The 21815-nt window shown below is 41.5% G+C and overlaps 1 long non-coding RNA gene across 1 annotated transcript in view; it reads left to right on the top strand.

Moving 5' to 3' along the window:
- LOC311296696 overlaps positions 1 to 21815 on the top strand; it is a 143076-nt gene that overhangs the window by 61121 nt on the left and 60140 nt on the right. The gene's annotated exons all lie outside the window — the stretch shown is intronic.

The following is a 21815-nucleotide window of genomic DNA, read 5'->3' on the forward strand; positions in this document are numbered from 1 at the left end:
CTGTCCTTTGGTTGAGCCATCTAAAGTCTGTACATATCCTTAGCTCTCCAGAAGGTTTCCAGACTAAGACTAAAGGTGATGCCCATTCACTGTTTGATTTTTGAATGATACCACGCTCCTCCATCTCATCCAATGTTTGTCTCAATTTCTGATAATGGGTGGGTGGAACCCTTCTGTAAGGCAGTCGGAAAGGCTTCTCATCTTTGAGTCGTATCCGATGAACAGTGTTCTTTACTTCACCGCAATCTAGCTTGTCACGAGAGAAGGTACTTTCATACTGTACTATAAGATCAGTCAGCTCTCCTTTCCAGTAATCACTTACTTCACAGGACTCAATGTCAATTTCTGTCAGGCCCAGATCTCTCAACTTGGCTCTATAGTCAGACTGCAGCTTGCTTTTCTCATTGAGCTCATTAACTTGGACAATATTCTGCTGAACCCCTTCCTGCAGGTATTCTGTACTTTTTTCTGTGAAATCTAGTTCCTCTAGTGCAAGGCATGGGTGCACGTTAGCTATTTTAGTATTGCGGCGCAAAACAATGGGGCGGTCAATCATATTGATCACTCTCATAGGAATCCACTTATCACCCCAGAGTGGGCAAACACTGCGAGCTACCATAACATTTCTTGGTGCAGAACGGGAAGTGGAGGGTTCGAGCATTACTGTGCTTCCAACAGACAAGGGAACTTCTTCCTTTAACCTTCCCCAAACCAAATGTTCTTGCTGTGGCTCTAGTGTAAGACATTGTCGCAATACTACCGTGCCAACTCTCTGCGGTATCTTATCTCCATGCCAGCGGTCAACATTAGAAAGCACATTCAGCAGGGGTTCTTGAACATTATCTTGAACTGGTTGAGATAAGCTTTTCCAGTACCACTCAGTTTTCCTCATCTGCTGAGTCACATGCCTGATGACATTCGATCCAACAATCATTTCATCTTTTTGGCCTGGGACCACTAGAAAGTTGATTGTCATTTTACATTCAAGCATATCCACATTCAACTCATATGTGCACTTTGGTTTTGTTTCATTCCCTCCACAGCCAGTAAGTACTTTTTTAGTGGGTTTACTCGAATCTGTGCAGATCAAGTTCCAGTCTTTAAGCGTGCGTTCAGCTGTTTCACTCAATGTACAGGTAACAGATCCACTATCGACAAGAGCTAATAGTTTCACTTTCCCCTCAACTAATACTGGAGCATAGAACAGATCATCTTCATCATTAATTCTCTGGTAATTAGCTTTTGGAGCCTCACAGGTAGTCTTTTGCTGAACTGCAAGTACTTCACTTACACTGTTTTGACTTAAGTGATCACTTGTAGTTACCTGAACAGTCAATGGGCTTTCTGGGGTCTTTACTTGTCTGATACCCACACTGTCCCCCCCACAATGCAGGTTTTCTAGTTTAAATGGTGCTCAGGTCTAGTGGCTACGCTGGCTGTGACTTGTTTTACTTGTCTTTTGTCAGGGCATTCAAAACCTCTGTGCCCTGTCTTGAAACACCTAAAACACAGTCCCTCCTTAAAACAGTGAGTCTTTGTCGTATGATCTTGAGCCCTACATATTTTGCAGGGGACTACAGGGGATTCAGGCACGACCTTGCCCTGTTCAGTTTTCTGTTCTTGCTCCTTCTGTTTGACCAGGAACTGCTCTAGTAGAGAAACCACTCGCCCGAGGAGAGCAGAATCTGAACCGCTTGGCTGATTAACTGCAGTGGACTGCTGTTGGGTCATGCACCAGGCGTTAGATGAGGTTTCATCAACCCTTCTCTCTCTATCTACTCTTATAGACTGTTTGTCTCTGTGGTGGCTGTCAATTAATGCTTGAATGTCTTGTGCATTCCAACTTTCCAATGGTTTGCTCCGAAGGGCAGTGTACAGAGCAGGCTCAGGACAATGCCTTACAAACATCATTGCCACTTCGTGACTAGGGTCTTCGACTTTTTTTCCTTGTCGGTTTAGGCATTCATCAGCTAGGTCAACTGCCTTATTTAGTCTGATCCAGTAATCCAAGCCACTTTCTGACTGCTTTGGCAAGGTGTCATAAAAGTCTCTTAAAGGTGTTGTGGAGGAAATTGCATCTCCAAAATGTTGCCTTAGAATTGAAAAGATGACATGTGGATCTCTAGCCACATCAATCACAGGATTGTTGCGAATACATGTCCTCACAACATCTTTAGCATGGCCCATTAGCTTGTCGAGAATCTCTTGGCCCTGTTCAGATGCACTGAAGCCCTTCTTGTTTAAGTAAGCTTGCATCAGTTCTTGCCATTCACTAATGGTGCATCGATCGGTCTTATCACCTCTAAAGGTAGGCGGTTCTTTGATATCTTGATGCCTAACAATTAGGTTCAAATTTGACAAATCAGGACTCTGAGGTGAAGGCTGTTGTGCATTAACATAATCTCTCTGGGGATTTTGCCCTGCAGATCTCAGGTTTGCAGAAATTTGGTTCCCTATTTCGCTACCCAGTTGCTTCATTAAATCTGCCATCGTTTGCCACTGATTCACTGGTTCGCCCACTGGGGGGCAGTATAGTCTTTCTCCATGAGGCACTGTTGTGTCACTACTCATGCCTTGCATAGTTGGGCTACTGGTCGAGGGACGTACTGGAGTGGCTAGATGTATTGGAGTGGCTACCATGCTTTGTTCTAGCATACTATTTAACTGGGCCCCCCTCCCCATTCCAGTAGAGAACCTCTGCGAGCTTAAAACACTACTCCTTACACAACCAGGTGTTACGTTTGCAGGATTAACATCTGCAACTGGCAAGTGTTCTTGTGTTTTGTTGTGTGTAAATCTGTAACTGTCCATGTTTAAGTCACACTGCTTATCTACCACAAAAGTTCTGTTGACTGGTGATGTCTGCGGAAGTTGCTCCCGGCGATCTGCGATGGCTGATCTCTTGAAATCCGGGTCACGGCACCAATTTGTAGCGGATCTCGTCTCACACCACAAGAAAACCCCCACGACACCACTGGCTTCGGTGGACCACGTCTGCAGTTTATTGACAAGAGGACAGACAATTAACACACACGCCTTCAGGTTCACTCTCTCTCTCAGCTGACTCTCTCCAGTCACAGGCTGTTCTGAGTTTTATACAAAAGTCTTGTTTTACAACAATCAATTTCTCTGTTTTATTTATGGAAATTCACATTCACAAAAATCAAATTAAAGAAATAAAATTCCATTAAAAGTACATATTATTACATTAAGATTTTAGCCAAAATGTCTCAATTTGTTAGATCGTATAGTGGTTTTTTTTTCCTTGTTGTTAAACATACCTGCAGTTTATTGACAAGAGGACAGACAATTAACACACACGCCTTCAGGTTCACTCTCTCTCTCTCAGCTGAAGGATGTATGAGAAAAGACACATTAAGTACTGTCCTCCATTACAGAAACTGCAATTCATCTAATACAGGTCACACATATGGCTATAAACATACATTCTAGCATCCAAACTAAAGTTACAGACATTCAATATACAAAACAACGTTTCTACAGACTCAATCCACCAAAATTATATTTCAAGAAATGTATTTACAGGGAAAAACCCGCACTCTAGTTTGGCGCGCGGGCGGCAACATCAAACAAACACGTGCGTTCATAAAACTCCGAAAATGCATCAAACTGTACTCAGAAAAGTGAATATATCAACTTGTTTCGGTTTCATGACATTTCTATGATAAATATTGACTTCGAACATCACTTTATACAGTATATTTTACTCTTAATTGAAGAGCACTATACAGACATACCTGACTCTCTCCAGTCACAGGCTGTTCTGAGAGAGCAGGCGCGACCGGTCCATTATCAATGACGTCACTCACAGAACAAACTCAAAATGTTAATTATAAATAAAAATACACATTTTCCTTGTTGCAGAGCAAAATAAAAATTGCATTGAGAATGTTTAAAGTAATTGTTTTGACTTATATAACCGATTTAATTATTCAACAAATAAAAGTTTGCTGGAACAGTTACCATGAAAAACTCCATTCACTACACCACTTCACATTATTTCACTTTGTGTTATTTTGTACATCTATTTTGGTGACTCTACCAACTTTTTTTGTATTGACAAAAACTACACTGTAAATAATGACATGATCAATAAGTCATGACAACAAATGTTTTTACATCAACTCATCAGAATAAATTACTTTATTATTTAAGTTATACAAGATTCAACTAATTAAAAAAAAAATCAGTTTACTGTAATTTAAGTTGAAAGGACTTGTTTGTTGTACTTAAATTTAAGGCAGCAAGTTTATTTTTTAACCCTCTGGGGACCAAGCTGTTTTTGGGGCCCTTGAGATGTTCTGACATGCTCTGACATTTGTGCTTTTTTCAGTTATTTATAAACATGTTAATGGCAAAGGTGTAAATTCACTCTATATAGCACAAACAGGCCTACCATAATATGCGAGCAACATGTATGTAGATGTTTGTATTTTTAAGAGAATAATGTTTATGCGTGGTTATTTAAAAAAATTAAAATGAAAGTTGCTGAAATAAGACCACAAAACTCATACAAAATATGTGCCCACAAGACTTTTGACTAATGGATGTTTTCTCTTCGAGTTCTAGCTTCAAAATTATGTGAAAATAGTCTTGCTTTATCGTTCACAAAAAAAATACATTGATTTAAATGGTGTAAAACAGGATTTGCTTGGAAAGCCAATATGCGAGGGGGAGGAGTAGTTTACACCTTAGTCCCACCCACTCTGCATAATGACTCTGCATAATTAGCCATTCATTCAGGTGTGACACTGACTGAGCCACAATGCAAGGAAAAAATATATATTTTGAAGAAGACTTATATTGACCATTTAAGATTTTGCTTACATCTATCTTGTAAATATGTTTTGCTATTTTATTAAAAAGGTTACAATTACAACAATAATTACAATTTCAGCAATATTTCAGCAAAAAAGTACTCTTTCTTTGTAAAAAAAAAAAAGATTATAGGCCTACATTTTATCATATGTATTCATTAGTTTGAATATAGCCAACATTGGAACATCTTAGTCTATGACTTTATTTTTGACAAAAAAGTATTTTATATATATGAGTAGAAAAGCTTATTTGATGTGACAGTATATTCTACAGTAAAAACTGTACCCAAATCTAGTCAACAAAATGTTGTCTTTCATACTTCGCCTGACTGTAACGTTGTTTTTATGAAATATTAGGGCATAGCCTATAAATGTTAATTTGTAGTTTAATACGTTGCTTATACAAATACATTTTATTTCAACATATTTCAGTCGATTTTTACTCATCTCAGTAGGCTATAGCAAAGCAGTTTATTCTTTCACACACAGACGCGCGATTCATATTTAGGCTAAACAGTCTTTACAAATATGTACCCTTCATTCATCTCACAGAAACGCGATTCATATTTAGGCTAAACAGTCTTTACAAATATGTACCCTTCATTCATCTCACAGAAACGCGATTCATATTATAGAAACGCGATTCATCTTTTTGTTTACATAAGCCTACAACGTTATTCCATAACGTTATTCCACATTAACACTTGAGAAAGGATAACTTAGCCTACCTCACTCCTCAGCGGGATCTGCTCCTCATATTGCTCCTCATATCAGCACGGAAAATTTTCTCCATAAGGTAGGCTATATTATGCCTCTTTGTTTACAGCTGATGTGTGGGCGTTTCACAGACTGAAATGGTTCTCAGAATTTGCGTTTGAATAGCACGCGCTCTCCGGGGCGTGGTCAAATTACTTTTGAATGGCTCGTAATGAGCTCGACTGGAGTCGCTCTCTTTTTATACAGATTACAGAAGCTGATAATATTTGTTTTTTATATAAATTACTTCATTTAAAAGCTGCGATCTCAAGCTTTATGCCCGTGGGTCTGTTTGCCTGTTTGACTGAATTTTCGCGGAGTTATAGATCATTTTCGAACGCGTTTCAAATGGGAGTTTACTGACAGAGAGAAGGCAGAAATAGCATCATGTTAGTTTTTCTTTATTTGTCAAAAAGCAAAACACTTTATTTTTATTGTGAGTATACAGAAAAAAAATATAAACTGAACAGGATCGATTGATGTATTACACGAAAATGAAAGATCAAAATTAACAGAGCATTTTGTGTTTATTTTTCATTGCTAAAAAAAAAAACGAGCAAAACGCGCGGGCGCGTTTTTGGTCCCCAGAGGGTTAACGGTGTAGAATCGGTGCTGCGATTCATCTGGAGGAACATGGATAGGGAAGCTGACCCAGACATCTACAAGTGGCAGGTATTGCCCTTTGGTACGACCTGCAGTCCGTGCTGCGCCATTTATGCACTTCAGTTTCATGCCCAGGAACACCAAGACACCATGGCTGGCTTAGCTGACATTGTGGAGAACTCATTCTACTCGTGTAGAACTCAAGCCAGTCGACAACTGTCTTCACAGTACTCTCGACCAAGGTGAGGCCAGGGCCATAATAGATGGGTTGCGTCAGTCTTTGCTAAAGGGAGGCTTCGAGATCAGACAATGGGCGTGCAATATACCATCAGTTCTCAAACACCTCCCATCGGAAGCCAGATCAACTAGTAGTGAGTGCTGGTTGTCTCAGAACCTACTCTCGGCCTTCAATGGAATTGCCTTGATGACACCCTTGGGTATAAGAATCGCATAGCAGAGCCTGTTCAGCCCTCCATGAGGAATCTGTACAAGACTTTGGCAAGCCAATTCGACCCCCTGGGTTTCATAGTCCCATTCACCACAAGGGCTAAGACTCTTATCCAGGATCTCTGCAAACACAACCTTAGCTGGGATGACGCTATCGAACCCCTATACCTGTGTGAGATATGGTCCAATTGGGTTGTAGAGCTTTCCAGTATCACCAGACTACAATTCCCTAGAACTTATGCGCATGGCGGTGCTGACACTCCTTCCACTGTTAGGGAGCTCTATGTCTTTTGTGATGCTTCGGAGAGGGTATATGGTTCCGTGGCTTACCTTCAGATCACAAACGACAGTGAGAAAGTCCATGTCACCTTTGTCCTAGCTCGATCTAGAGTGGCTCCTCGTAAATGTCTATCTATGCCCCATTTAGTGGTGTGCGCTGCACTTGCTGGAGATACAAGGTCTTTGTGGGGTCTAGAGTTGCAGAGATTCAGACTTTGACAGATGTTACCAGATGGAGGTATGTTGACTCTGCTCGAAACCCAGCTGACCATATCACTAGAGGTCTCACCTTAGCCGAAATAGCAGGTCCTCACATATGGAGATCCAGGCCATCCTTCCTGACTGAACAGCAGGATATGTGGCCGTTGACACCCAGTACGGAGTCTGCGCCTGACATGAGCGAGATGAGAAAATCATCCTTTGTTGGAGCAGTCACTGTCATTCCCAGTCCAGTGCCTTCAGACCTCAGTCAATTCAGAACCTGGAACGAGCTAGTTCAAGCTACTGTCGAGGCCTGTAATGGGGTGGCCAATATCAACGCCTTTGAAGCCTCAACGTATACACAGGCAGAAAAGCTCCTCTTAGCACAGTCACAGCTTGATTCATTCCCGGAGGAATTCAGGTCTTTGAAAGCTGGAAAGCCTATCCCGACAGACAGCCGTTTGAGTTCTCTCGCCCCAGAGTAGGACAAAATTACTGGTCTTATCAGAGTGGGTGGACGACTTCGTCATGTTGAAACCCTGCCTTCTGATATCATTCACCCGATCGTCCTAGATCCTCAACATTAGGTCACAAAGCTACTCATCCAAGACGTAGATCAGCAACTCCATCATCCAGGTGCAGAGCGAGTGCTAGCAGAGCTACATCGAAGATACTGGGTGCTTAGAGGCCGTGAAGCTGTACGCAAACACAAGCATTCCTGTCAGAATTGCCAGTATTGGCGCGCCAAGCCACAGAACCCACAGATGGCCGACCTTCCACCCTGTAGGTTACGCCTGTTTAAGCCACCATTTTACTCCACTGGTGTAGACTGCTTCAGGCCCTTTCAGGTAAAGATAGGCCGGCGCCAGTAAAAGAGATGGGGAATATTATATAAGTGCTTGACAACCAAATGTTTACATCTCGATCTCCTTGATTACCTGGACACTGACGCCTTCCTCCTTTCATTAGAATTCTAATTCACCTTTCGAGATTCTATGTGACAATGGCACTAAGTTTACTGGAGGCGATCACGAGTTAAAGGACTCCTTTCGTCAAATGGCTCCGGAGCTGCAGGAACATCTGGCTAAACAGCAAATCCAGTTTCGCTATAACCCACCGAGTGCCCCTCATTTTGGCGGGACATGGGAGCGAGAGGTTAAATCAATTAAGGCTGCCTTGCGAGTCATTCTACGTGAACAATCCGTGCCTGAATCTGTTCTGCAAACATTGCTAGTGGAAGTTGAGGGCATACTCAATTCCAAGCCCCTTGGCTATGTCTCATCGGACATTGCAGACCTTAGTCCTGTGACTCCTAATCTGTTACTCATGGGACGTCATGATGCTTCATTGCCACAAGCCCTTTATGACTCCGACGAACTCTTGGGGAAACGCAGGTGGAGACACAGTCAGGTATTGGCCGATCAATTCTGCACCGCTTTCATTCCCTTTTACTTACCAGAACTACAGGGTAGACAGAAATGGAGATCAGATGGCAAAGACATGGCAGTGGGACAAGTGGTACTCCTACATCAAATAATATACATCAAATGGTACATCAACTCCCGCGAGCACTATGGCCTGTGGGTACTGTGACAGAAACCTATGGAGGGACTGACAGGAGGATTTCGGACAGCTAAAGTTCAAGTCAAAGGCAAGATGTACACACGCCCAGTCGTGAAACTGATTCCACTTCCTCCAATGAGGGATAATGATGCAGACCCTCCGGACGGCCTTTCTTAAAGGGTTAGTTCACCCAAAAATGAAAATGATGTCATTAATGACTCACCCTCATGTCGTTCCAAGCCCGTAAGACCTTCGTTCATCTTCGGAACACAGTTTAAGATATTTTAGATTTAGTCCGAGAGCTTTTTGTTCCTCCATTGAAAGTCAATGGACGGCATACTGTCCATGTCCAGAAAGGCAATAAAGACATCATCAAAGTAGTCCATGTGATATCAGTAGCTCAATCTTAAGTTTATCAAGCGACGAGAATACTTTTTGTGCGCAAAAAGTAAACAAAAATAACGACTTTATTCCACTATTCATTTCCTTCTCTCTAGTCCTCGAGCTATTTCACGTAGTGTTTTTGCGCAGCGCGTCTGTGTTGTACGTCACACGTAGGCTCACTATTGGCCGACGCTGGTCATGTGTGATGCGTGTGATGTACAACACAGACGCGCTACGCAAAAACACTACGTGAAATAGCTCGAGGCCCAGAGAGAAGGAAATGAATAGTGGAATAAAGTCGTTATTTTTGTTTACTTGTCATTGACATGCGCAACCAGATGTTCGAATAGTTCGAAGATAAGCATGTGTTTTTTTTTTTTAGGGAATATTCGAAGGTCAATTTTGAGCAATTTTGACAGCCCTAATGAGTATTGTCGCTAGTGACCGACAACATAGAATCGAAGAGACAGCTAGCTGCCCCTGGAGTTATGTCGTATGCTGGTGGAGCAATATGGCGACATATCATACATAATACATGGTTTTATTTTAAAAAAGGAGCTTTACACACAACCTTATCAGAGCTAATGATAATGACCTGTATTGTTATATATTTATGTAATCTTTTTTTTGGTGTGTACAGTGGTTTTACATTTAAAAGGGTTGTAAATCTATTTCATGTAAATTTTAGCACGCCATAGTCAACTTTTATCAGGTAATTTCTCAACAACAAAAATATGGCTAGTAAAAATGCTGTGTGGCTAGTAACTTTGGAAAACCACTAGCCACATTGGCTAGTGAGCAAAAAAGTTAATGTCAAGCCCTGTATACAAGTATATGTTGTTTTAGCTAAAGGGATTCAGTTTTTTGTATTTAATCATTTAGGGAACAGACCCAGTCTCTATATGATGATATCTAGGTGAAAGACTCTCTTTATGATGGGATTTATCAGACCTCAGTGACATGAGACAGTCGACGGTCGGTTTAGCCGACGGGGCGTTTTGGCGTTTCCGGTTGAGTGAACGCTGTGCGTGTGTGTCTGCCGCTGCTCACCGGGAGTCTCTCCTTCCCTGCTGTCGCTGGATTCCTTCTCTATGTCATTTACCACCGAAGTCTAGTGGACTACTGCATCTCTTCTCGCCGAATCTGTCTGCTCTGTCGCTGAAGCATTGTTGCTTGATGCTGTTGTATCAATCCGTGGATTAATGCTACAAACTTTGCTACAAACTCTGCTACATTGCTCCTCCAGTTCTGTTTGCCACTGCCCGGTACGCCTGCTTTTTCCCTGCATGAGCTTTCTTCCTCTCTCCCCTCACAGTAACTGCCGCTGAGGTAAGTGTGTTTCTACCCGCTTGCCTCGTTGTTGTCCCCAGTCTGTTCTGTGGTTGGTGTACTAAACTGCGCTGATTACATTGCGGATTGGGTTGTGTTGTGAGCCTGGTTGGCTAACATGTAGCATTAGCGTGGTGTTTCTCGGTGTTGCTTGTGGCAACTTTACTGTGTCGATATCATGTTTCTCGCTGGCAGCTGGATTAATGTCCTCTCAGCTTGCTTTATGCTGTGCATATGTGTTTTTTGTAATTTGGCAATGGAGCCTGTTTACACCCCTGCTACTCTCAAACTTTTTCGCTGCCACGCCCCCCTGGACCCGACGCTGTACAAACACTGCTGCTCGCTTGGAATTATTCGTCGTCCGCGTTACGCTCATCGTTTCAAAAGGGAACCGACTCTCATCTATGAACATGATGCTCAAATTCCAACTGTTTACACGCCCGACCGTTGTCGACGATACCAGCCAAAGAACAGGGGAATTAACTTTGACAACCTTCGTCACCCCCCTAGGCTGCCTCCTCCTGCCTCGTCATCATGTCAGAACTTTAACATTGACCACCTAAATGTGCGCTCAATCTCAAACAAAACGGCCCTAATAAACGATATCATTGTGGACAAAAAATGTGATTTTTTTTGTCTCTCTGAGACCTGGCAAAAACCCGGTGAATACATTAATTTAAACATGCTGACTCCCCCTGGCTACTGCTACTTATCCAAACCCAGATCTGTAGGGAGAGGGGGTGGGTTGGCTGTAGTGTACCGCTCAGATCTGACTGTTAAAGAACTTAGGCCATTTGAAGTGACATCCTTTGAATATATTGCTGTGAAGGTTGTTTCAACCATACCCCTTCTGCTATTGCTAATCTATCGCCCCCCTAAACCATCTGTAAATTTTCTGTCTGAATTGAATGAACTTCTCACTGTTATTTCATCTCTTTGTTCTGCTATGATTATGTTAGGGGATTTTAACATTCATGTGGATACAAATTGTTCATACACCTCAGAGTTTAACTCTGTATTGGACTGTTTTAGTTTGACACAGCATGTTGACTTTCCTACTCACACTCACGGCCACACTTTGGATCTGCTCTGCTCTTCTGGTCTAAATGACATCTCTGTCTCTGGTTCCATCTCAGGTGTCTCTGACCATAAGCTTATTGAATGCCGTTTTCATATGATCACTCCTCCTCCATCCTCAGAAAAAACAACTATCACATGTCGTAACATCAGGCCAATAAACCACAGCATGTTTGCTGCCTCTTTAGAGGCCTCACCACTATTGGACCTTGACGAGCTCTCGTCCGCGGATGACTTAGTTGCTACGTACAATGGCACCCTGACCAGCCTGCTTGATAGCTTAGCCCCTGTCAGGACTAGGCTTATACCAGCTAACCGTACTTGCCCCTGGTTCACCCCTGAGCTCAGGAAACTTAAGGCCTCTGGCCGCCGCCTTGAACGGCTATATAAGAAAACTGGCCTTACAATTCACTCCATGCTTTACACCGAACATACTCTGACATATAGGGATGCCCTCAATGCTGCCCGTTCAAACTATTACTCATTACTCATAACGTCCTCCATGACCAGGCCTAAAACCCTTTTCAGGACTGTGGACAAACTCCTCAAACCACCTGTCACTGCCTGTCCTAAGACCCCTGAGCAGTGTCAGGCTTTCTTACACTTCTTTGATGACAAAATTAGCCAAATTTACCACCGCTTCAACCACAATGCTATCTCTCTCTCTTCATCTCCCCCCTCTCTGGGTCCTAAGCTCTCCCATTTCACCGCTATTGACTCCCTCACTATCACTGACATTATTAATAAATCAAACTCTTCATCGTGTCAGCTTGACCCTGCCCCCACCCCTCTACTTAAAGCCTGCAACACATCCTTATCTGAACCCATTGCACTGATTGTAAATACCTGCCTGAACTCTGGTGTTGTGCCTGCTGCCCTCAAGACTGCTGCAGTCACACCCATCCTCAAAAAACCGGACTGCGACCCAACATCACTATCAAACTACCGCCCTATCTCCAACCTCCCCTTTCTGGCCAAGGTAATGGAAAGAGTGGTGGCTTCTCAACTTCACACTTTTCTTAATCACCATGACCTGTACGAGTCTTTTCAATCTGGCTTCCGTTCATGTCACAGTACAGAGACTGCTCTTCTACGTATAGTTAATGACCTCCTCCTGTCTGCTGACTCTGGTTCACTTAACATTCTCATCCTCCTTGACCTTAGTGCTGCTTTCGATACCATCAACCACAATGTTCTAATTGCCCGTCTGTCTGCTATTGGTGTTTCTGGCACAGCACTCACTTGGTTTCAGTCTTACCTCTCCAACAGAAAGCAATTTGTAACATTGGGTTCACATCAGTCTTCCAAGTCCCCTGTCACTCGTGGTGTTCCCCAGGGTTCTGTACTTGGGCCCCTACTTTTTCTCATATACATCCTCCCTATTGGGCAGATCATACGCAGCCACGGTCTTAACTTCCACTGTTATGCAGATGACATCCAACTCTATCTTACCACTCCCTCTCCCTCTGACCCACCACCATGCTCCCTCACTGACTGCCTTTCTGACTTAAAATTATGGATGCAAAACAATTTTCTCAAACTCAACACAGATAAAACCGAAATTCTCCTGATTGGCCCTAAAAGCATCCTCTCCAAATCTCCCAGCTTCACTCTCAACATTGATGGTTCACCTGTTCACTCTACCCCTGTTGTTAAAAACCTTGGCATTCTGCTTGACTCCTCCCTTAGCTTTGATCCTCATATCAAATCACTCACTAAGACTGCCTTCTTTCACCTCCGCAACATTGCTCGCCTCCAACCCTTCCTCTCTGTTAGTGATGCTCAGATTTTGGTTAACTCCTTTATTATGTCCCGTCTAGACTACTGCAACTCACTTTTCCTTGGTCTCCCTGCTAAATCACTTCAAAGGCTACAATATATTCAAAACTCAGCAGCCAGGCTCCTCACCCATACCAGACGATCAGCACATATCACCCCTATTCTCCACCAACTCCACTGGCTACCGGTTCCGTCCCGGATCAAATACAAAGTATTACTACTCACCTTCAAAGCACTCCACAACCTTGCTCCCCCCTACATCCGTGACCTCCTGATCCCTTACACTCCTTCCCGCTCACTCAGATCCTCTGACCAAAATCTCTTGGCTATCCCCCGCTCCAGACTCTCCACCCTGGGTGGCAGGTCCTTCAGTGCCTTGGCCCCCAAACTCTGGAACCGCCTCCCACAACCTCTTCGAGACTGTACTTCTCTTTCCCTCTTTAAAGCACATCTCAAGACCTTTTTGTTTAACGATCACTTCTCCACACCTAACTCATAACTTCATATAGATAACTTGTCTTGTTGTATTGTTTTGGTTGTTGTTGTTGTGTTTCCTTGCCTTCCTACTATGTAAAGCGACCTTGGGTTTGAGAAAGGCGCTATATAAAATAAACTTATTATTATTATTATTATTAGCCAGTCTGTCTGCTTCCTGACCTGAGCCCCAGATTGTCATGTTTGAGCTCTAAGACTATGTGCCATATTACTAGAGAGAAGAGCGGCACCATCCCAGGAGAGATGAATATAATCTCTTTTCAACAGGTCAGGTCTGCCCCAAAAACTTTTCCAAATGTCTATGAACGAGTGAGAGATACAGGGGGAGAGGCTTTACTGTATCAGATACATGTCACTGCACTGATTGGTCCAGTTTTGGTCTGCGATCTCTAACCCAGAATAAAACCTGCTCCGGAGCAGATTAGCCGTGTAGCGTAAGTTACCATGATGATGAACACAACTAAACAACAATCCACTTTCCTGAGCCCTAAAAAGTTAACAGAGTTATTGTATATACATCTGTTTATGTAATAACAGGCTTTATGTAACTAAAACAAAAGTAAAAAAATAAAATAAACTGATCAACAGGGAATGGTTTCATATATTAACAAATAACTGATTCTTGTTGTTTTTCTACATTTGTTTCCAGTCTCTTTTAATTTTGGTATATCAAAATCATTTTCAGTAATTTCCTTTCTTGTTCTCTAACATATAAAACACAACTCTTGTGGCATTTTACAGAAACACTAGTTTATTAGTAAACTAACTACACATTTACTTTATGTGAATCTAACAAAACATTTGCTCACTGTGACACAGAACAATGCTTTTTAATATGAGTCACTAGATTATGTGATCGGGTGAAACTCTTCTCACACTGAGTACAGTCGTACGGCTTCTCTCCAGTATGAACTCGCTTGTGTGATTTCAGAGATCCAGACCGAGTGAAACTCTTGTCACAATATGAGCACTTATAAGGTTTTTCTCCAGTATGAATTATTTGGTGCTGTTTCAGATAGGCCACTTTAGTAAAGCTCTTCCCACAGTCAAAGCACATATGATCTCTCACTTCATTATGTGTTTTCTGGTGCAGTTTAAAACTGTACAGCCGTGAAAAACTCTTTCCACAGAGAGAACACACATAAGGCCTCTCATCTGAATGAACTTTCAGGTGTTGATTTAGATGTGCTGATGAAATAAAATCTTTACCACACTGATCACAGATAAATGTTTTTTCTCCAGAGTGAACGTGCAGATGATAACTGAGAGTTGATGAATGAGAAAAACTCTTCTCACACTGAGTGCATGTATACGGTTTCTCTCCAGTGTGAATTCTCATGTGTTTGTTAAGGTCTCCTTTCCTTGTGAAATTCTTTCCACACTGAGTGCAGGTGTGTGTCTTTTCGGCTTTTGTTCTCTGAATTGTAAAGTCACGATGTTCCTCCTCCACTTCATTCAGTTCTTGTCTTTGCTCTTTCACTCTCACCTGGTCTAAAATACACAGAAATACAGTTAGAATCAGTTCAAGTGAACAGAGATCAGATCTTTCACTTTTTGTTCTGTCATTCACTTGTTAATAAAGTAAAAATGTGTTTGACAACTGCTATATACAAGGTTATAATTATTCAGATGCATTTCTCTATCATTTATCATCCATATACTGCTTATTAATTCACATCTACCAAAGCAGTCAACAGTGAAGAATCAAGAATGGACACCAACCTATTTGTTCCTCAGTATCTTCATGTTTTATTCTGGATGGTTCTGGATCACTCATGTCTTCAATCTCCTCTTTAATAAACTCCATCTTTAACAGTCACACAGATTTCAGCTGCTACTCCTGGAGTTTGTCCTTCTCTTGTAGGATGATGGGAATATTCCCAGTATTTATTGGTGAATTGTTGTGGGAGGGGCTTCACTGCAGGTGTGAACTGTGATCACTGTGTTTTTATCCAATCTGCATTTAAAAAGTACAGGGCCATCATGTTAAACTGCTGCTGAAAAACCTCTTTGTCTCCAAAAGTTCCCTGTTTTCAGCTCATTCATTATGGTGATGTCTGAGATCTTCTGTAAATTGGCACATTAAGCTCATTTTATTGGTGTCAACAGGCTGAAACAAACTACAGCATCATTACCTTTAACCTCAGTTCTTGTCTTTGCTCTTTCACCTCCATCTGGTCTGAAACATATTAAAACATTAAGTTGTTAGAATGAGTTCAAGGAGGATAAATGTGAATTCTCAAGTGAACCCTGATTTAATAACAGAAAACAAGTGAGATCTGTTTATCAAATATTATATTTGTGATGTACCAAAGGTTAGTTTTGTAATCCTCTTGTTTATAGTCAAAATGTGAACGACAACTGCTGTACAAGATTATGATATAAGTGCATTTATATTCCTAGATTATTTGCTAATATTTCACAGCTCTTATGATTGGCATCGAATAATATAGCCTATTAAGCATTTTAACTAATTAAAAAGCCATCATTATTTTTAACGTTGAAAATTATGTTTTGTGTAAAAGGTAACTATAGAATTAAACAAAAGAGAATCTGGTTATTCAGATAATAGGCTAAATGTTTTGTCTCTGAACTTTCATACAAATCCAAATTACACACCAGTGAATGTTGTCAAAAAATGTCTTGTAAATATATAGCAGATTTCACCCAGCAACACAAATGAACCACATCTGCAGTTTATTGACAGAGGACAGACAATCAACACACATACGTCTTCAGATTCACAGTCTTTCAGCTGAAGGATGCATGAGAAAAGACGTTAATTACAGTCCTCCCTAAAAGTAACTGCAATTAATGTAATACACAGGTCACACATATGGCTATAAACATACATTAACATCAAAATAACATCAATGCGAAACCCATTTAAACGACATTCCCACAGACTCAATCCACCAAAATGATATGTGGAGATTTAACGCGCGTTAATAAAAGTCCAAAAATACAGCGAACTGTTGGCAGAAAAACACATACATAACCTTATTCCGGTTTTATGTCACTTCCATAATATAAACTAAATACTTCACTTTATTGGAACAAGGCTTCAGCAAAGTGAGGATCCATTTGCAGCTTTATTGTGATCTTGGTCATACAATCAGGGTCAATCACCAGCAAACACAACAGTAGAGACAAAGCAACTCGTAATGCGAAAACAGGCATAAGGTCAGGCAGCAAACTTATGTGGCATGAAGTGGAGTTATAATAAGGTTCTAGTGTAATGACTACGCCACCTACCTGGGAATTCTCAACCCAGGAAAACCAACCTAATAAATAGGCTGCACAGATTTATTCCCTTAATAGGACAAGAGACGTGAATGAATAAATAATTACTTTTTTTTTATTAACGGACACAAGTGTAATAAATAGTTCAAGACAAAGACAATACAAGGAAAATGTTCAAAATAATACTACAGCGCTGCGTAGCACAAACCTCACAACATCAATACACTTAATCAAAAGAACACTCAAAAATAATCAGACAACAGGACTGAGTGTGGCCAGCAGGGGGGAGACTCAATGAGCACCACAACACTCACAAGAAATGCAAAAGAAAACCAAAACCAAAATTAGTATCACCTTCACACACTGGTGCCCATAGACCCTTTTACAGCCCACGTGATCAAATAGTTGCGCGCGCATTTTGGCAACGGAAGTGCTGTTCCCCACTGGCTCTAACGTGTTAGCAACTCCGAAAGTTTATCAAAACGGTTTCCCAGCATCAAAATGTCTGGTAGTTGCGTTTACGGTTGCACTAGTCGATATTCCACCAAGGGGCTTAAGTTTTATAGGATTCCGACAGGATCACGGCCGTTTCAGAAGAACCGGCGACGCCTGTGGCTGCAGGCGATTAAACGTGTTGATTGGAGCGAGGACATAATAAAAAATGCTCGCGTCTGCAGCGACACGCTGCTGATTCTCGCCATACTTCCGTTGCCAATATGCGCGCGCATACGTTGCTACGTCATCATTGTGTACAAACAGTAAAAGGGTCTATACACAGCACAAAAAGAATCCACAAGTCAAGCCCCGCCCCTTTTTCTTTTGGACACTCAACCCCTAATGAAATCAAACGACAAAACACATACATAGAATGATTAAATACAGCTCATGGTAGAAACACGGATACAAAATAACAAAAAAAATTAACTAAACAATAAACATTTGAAAGAAAACAATACAAATTACCAAACAAAACAACACTCTCCTTGTAAACATACACGCACACACACACACACACACACAAACAAACACAAAAACTGCAGGGCGGTGATATTCCTCCGTCCTGTCGACCTGCATACAATTAAAACACTAACAGCTTCTTGTTCGACCGCAGCCAGAGTGGAATGAAATTGACGCAAATCCTTTCGTTTTAATATCTAGTTGAAACCGCAGCAAAACAGCAGCGCTCCGTGATCAACGAGCGAATGACAGGTAACCCCAGCAACGGAATCCTCCCCGCTACTCAGCAGAATACACTGCACTTCTGAAACAACAACTTTAATTAAAAGAAGTATCATAGAGCATGACGCATATATACAAATAACCTGCATACTTGGGGTGCGAGGAATCCCAGTCACGGCAGTCGGAAGTGCGAAATCAATGCGCACGCTGTAAATAGAACAGAAGGCATTTTGATTCACCCACTGCCCTATAAGGGAAAGATAAACGCTATGAACAACCGCGTTCCTACCTGTGGAGAGTCTACACAAGAACGCCAGCCGTGGGAAACAGTATTCGATCTCCTACATGCCATACGAGAGACCAAACAGACAGATTTCCCGCATGCCACTCAGCATGCGGGACCGGAAAAGCAAGGAAGAAACCGATTCAATACAAGACAGGTATATATGCTCCTCCTTTAGCCGTGATAGGCTTAATAATTATACCCAAAGCAACCAATAATAGCCCGAAGCCAAACATCTATACTGCCACACTTACATAAATCAGTCCACAATAGAAAACAGTCCAGGGCAGGCAGCAATTTTCACGAAGAGAATGAACAGTCCAAGAGTAATCCACGGGAAAACAAAAACACAGGCAGAAACGCTCAGAGATTAGCCTGGTAATACCAAACTCTGCTACTTCGCTTTGCTTCGTAGACAGAGTCTGGCATGGCATAATTGAAAAGCGTTTTCTCTCTCGCGGGGGGGCGCTTGTCTGAAGTTTAAAATCATTGGTTACCCGTAAGCCAATCACATAATGTTTGGTTATGGCGTGTGTTATGCGCAAGCTCAGCAGCATCTAACTTCCACTGTAAACACATGTATGATGCGAAAACAAAACCATCGAGCGAAATACCGGAGTGAACATGGCTGTGAATGACTTTTGCAGATTATGTGAAGTAAATCTACGCATCCACGGTACAATCAGCGTCTACGCTCACGGCTCTCAGCCCGCCCTCTGTTCGTTGATTGGCCGGCTGTTTTCAGGCCGGAGGAAAACGGAAAGCTATTACGCTGTCTCAGACTGAGTACAGAAGCGAAATGAAACTTCGAGCGGAAGTATACGAAGTCTGACGTAGTCAGGCTACTCAGAGATGTTCACCAGGGCAAAATGAGGAACTTCTTCTTCTTCGACTTGTTGCTATTTTACGGTGGTTGACATCCAGCTTATCTGTGCATTACCGCCACCTTCTGCTCCGGAGTGTGAATCAGAAAATAGGTTTACAGACTAAATCTCTCTCTCTCACACACACACACACACACACACACACACACACACACACACACACACACAAATAACTCAGCCCAGTCCTTCTGCACAATAATAAAAATAATAATAATTCTAATAATGACAACTGCAATACTAATAATAATAATAATCATTTTGATATCAAGAATTAAATTTTTAAATATCAACAATTACATTTTTGATATCAACAATTACATTTTTGATATCAACAATTACTGGTGACATTTCACTAGTGAATATACAATTAGCCTTTCGCCGAGCCCCGCCCCCCTTAGTTACTGTTGCTACTGTAACGGAGGCCAGCTAGTAGTTGCTGTGCGAGTAAACCTCACTCCTTTGATCTCAATTGGTGCTCTAGCGACAGACGCTAGAGGCTGCAGTCTTTAGCCTCCTTGTTAGAGCGCCTGACTCTCATGCCGGAGACCCGGGTTCGAGACCTGCACGGAGCGGGGTGTGAAGGACCCGGGTGAGAGGGGTTACATTGGTGCCGTGACCCGGATGGGAGTGAGGTTTAGGGGGGTGACACACTTGCAGACGGCATCTTGGAAGTTTGTGATCAACCAACATCCGTAGGCATTGTAGACCTCTTCTTCTGTCTTGATTTTCTCCGATTTGTTGCAGACAATCGCAGTTATCTGAGCTGTTAGCTATATTTTGCTCATTTGTATTAGCAAATTTGATAAAAAAATTTTTGTTCCAGTTCTAACGTTATGTGCTTTGTTCTTGGGGAAGGGAAAAACTAATGTTAGGGTTGCCAAATGTCCCGTATTTTGGGCATTATTTATTTGTCATAATTAATAATGCATAATTTATATCTCCCTTGTCCTTTTTTTTTTACTGCAAAGCTGATCTAACCACTGACTGATACAGCAGCAGTGCTGATCGCGACACCTGTTATCATCCTATCAATAATAATAATATATAATATATTATGATATAATATATCATTATTTAGGGACAAATCATTGTTTGATTTACAGCTCCGAGCGGGACTTTCAATGTCAGCATTTTGATTTCGGCAAATCAGTTTAGGCGAATGCAAACAACGTGATTATTGATTCCAACATCCACCCACGCAAGAAAACGTGCAACCTACCTGAGGGAATAATACGCTGATTTACTGCTCAATAAATATTTCTGATTGTTATCAATGTAGAGGAATTTTTTTCAGGATTCTTTGATGAATAGAAAGTTTCAGAGTTTTCTGAAATAGAAAGCTTTTCTAACGTTATAAATGTCTATACTGTCACTTTTGATCAATTGAATGCATCCTTGCCTATTACTTTTCTTAATTTCTTAAAAAATCTTACTGACCCCAAATTACTTTTACCGGTTCTTTGTGGCAAGCTTTATGCCTGCGGTCGTGCGCTTGAGTGCGGCTATATTACGTAAACGCTCATTATCCTGTAGGCTATATAGCCTATTTAAGTAATTCAATTAATATAAAGGGGCGATTTGTCCACTAATGGCTTAAATGAATAACTATTAACTAATAACTTTGTCGGACCTGCTCACATAGTAACGGTTGCTATGATGTGTGATTGGACAATGGCCGTTTTGGGGGAGGGGCCGGCGAAAGGTCAATTACAGACATCAACAAGTAAATTGTTGATATCAAAAATGTAATTCTTGATAACAAAATTATTATTATTATTATTATTGCTGTTGTCATTATTAGAATTATTATTATTGTTATTATTGTGCAGAAGGACTGGGATGAGTAGTGTGTGTGTGTGTGTGTGTGTGTGTGTGTGTGTCTGTAAACCTATTTTCTGATTCACACCCCAGAGCAGAAGGTGGCGGTAATGCCACCGATAAACTGGATGTCAACCTTCGTAAAATAGCAACAAGTCGAAGAAGAAGAAGAAGTTAAAGAATCCAAAGGTCGTTGTGGTATTGGTATTTTATATTCCAGAATTTGAAAAAAGATATGGGTATAGAGTGAGTGACCATTTATCAGTATATTCAATCAAAGATGACTGCAATAATAACTGCTCTTAGGTGGGTTGAAGAGACTAAACCCCTTAGATCAGTTATATGTACTGATTCTATGGCAGTTTTACAACAGATAATGCAATACGTGGAGATTTGGTATTAGAGGTAAAGCATCTTCTTTTAAATCTTATAAGCCTTGGACTAGCGGTGCAGTTCTGTTGGATTCAAGGCCATTATGGAATTGGTGGCAATGCAATTAAGATAGCTAAAAAAGCTCTGGAATTAGACCAAGTAGAAATTCACATTCCATTGCGTAAAGGAGATGCTAAAGCTTTAATTAAATCACAGATTATGCTAAGGTGGCAAGATGAATGGGAGTCAGAGAGTAATGTCAGACACTACCATAGGAACCAGAAC

Source organism: Rutilus rutilus (assembly GCF_951802725.1).
Source record: "Rutilus rutilus genome assembly, chromosome: 9".
Classification (NCBI taxonomy): domain Eukaryota; kingdom Metazoa; phylum Chordata; class Actinopteri; order Cypriniformes; family Leuciscidae; genus Rutilus; species Rutilus rutilus.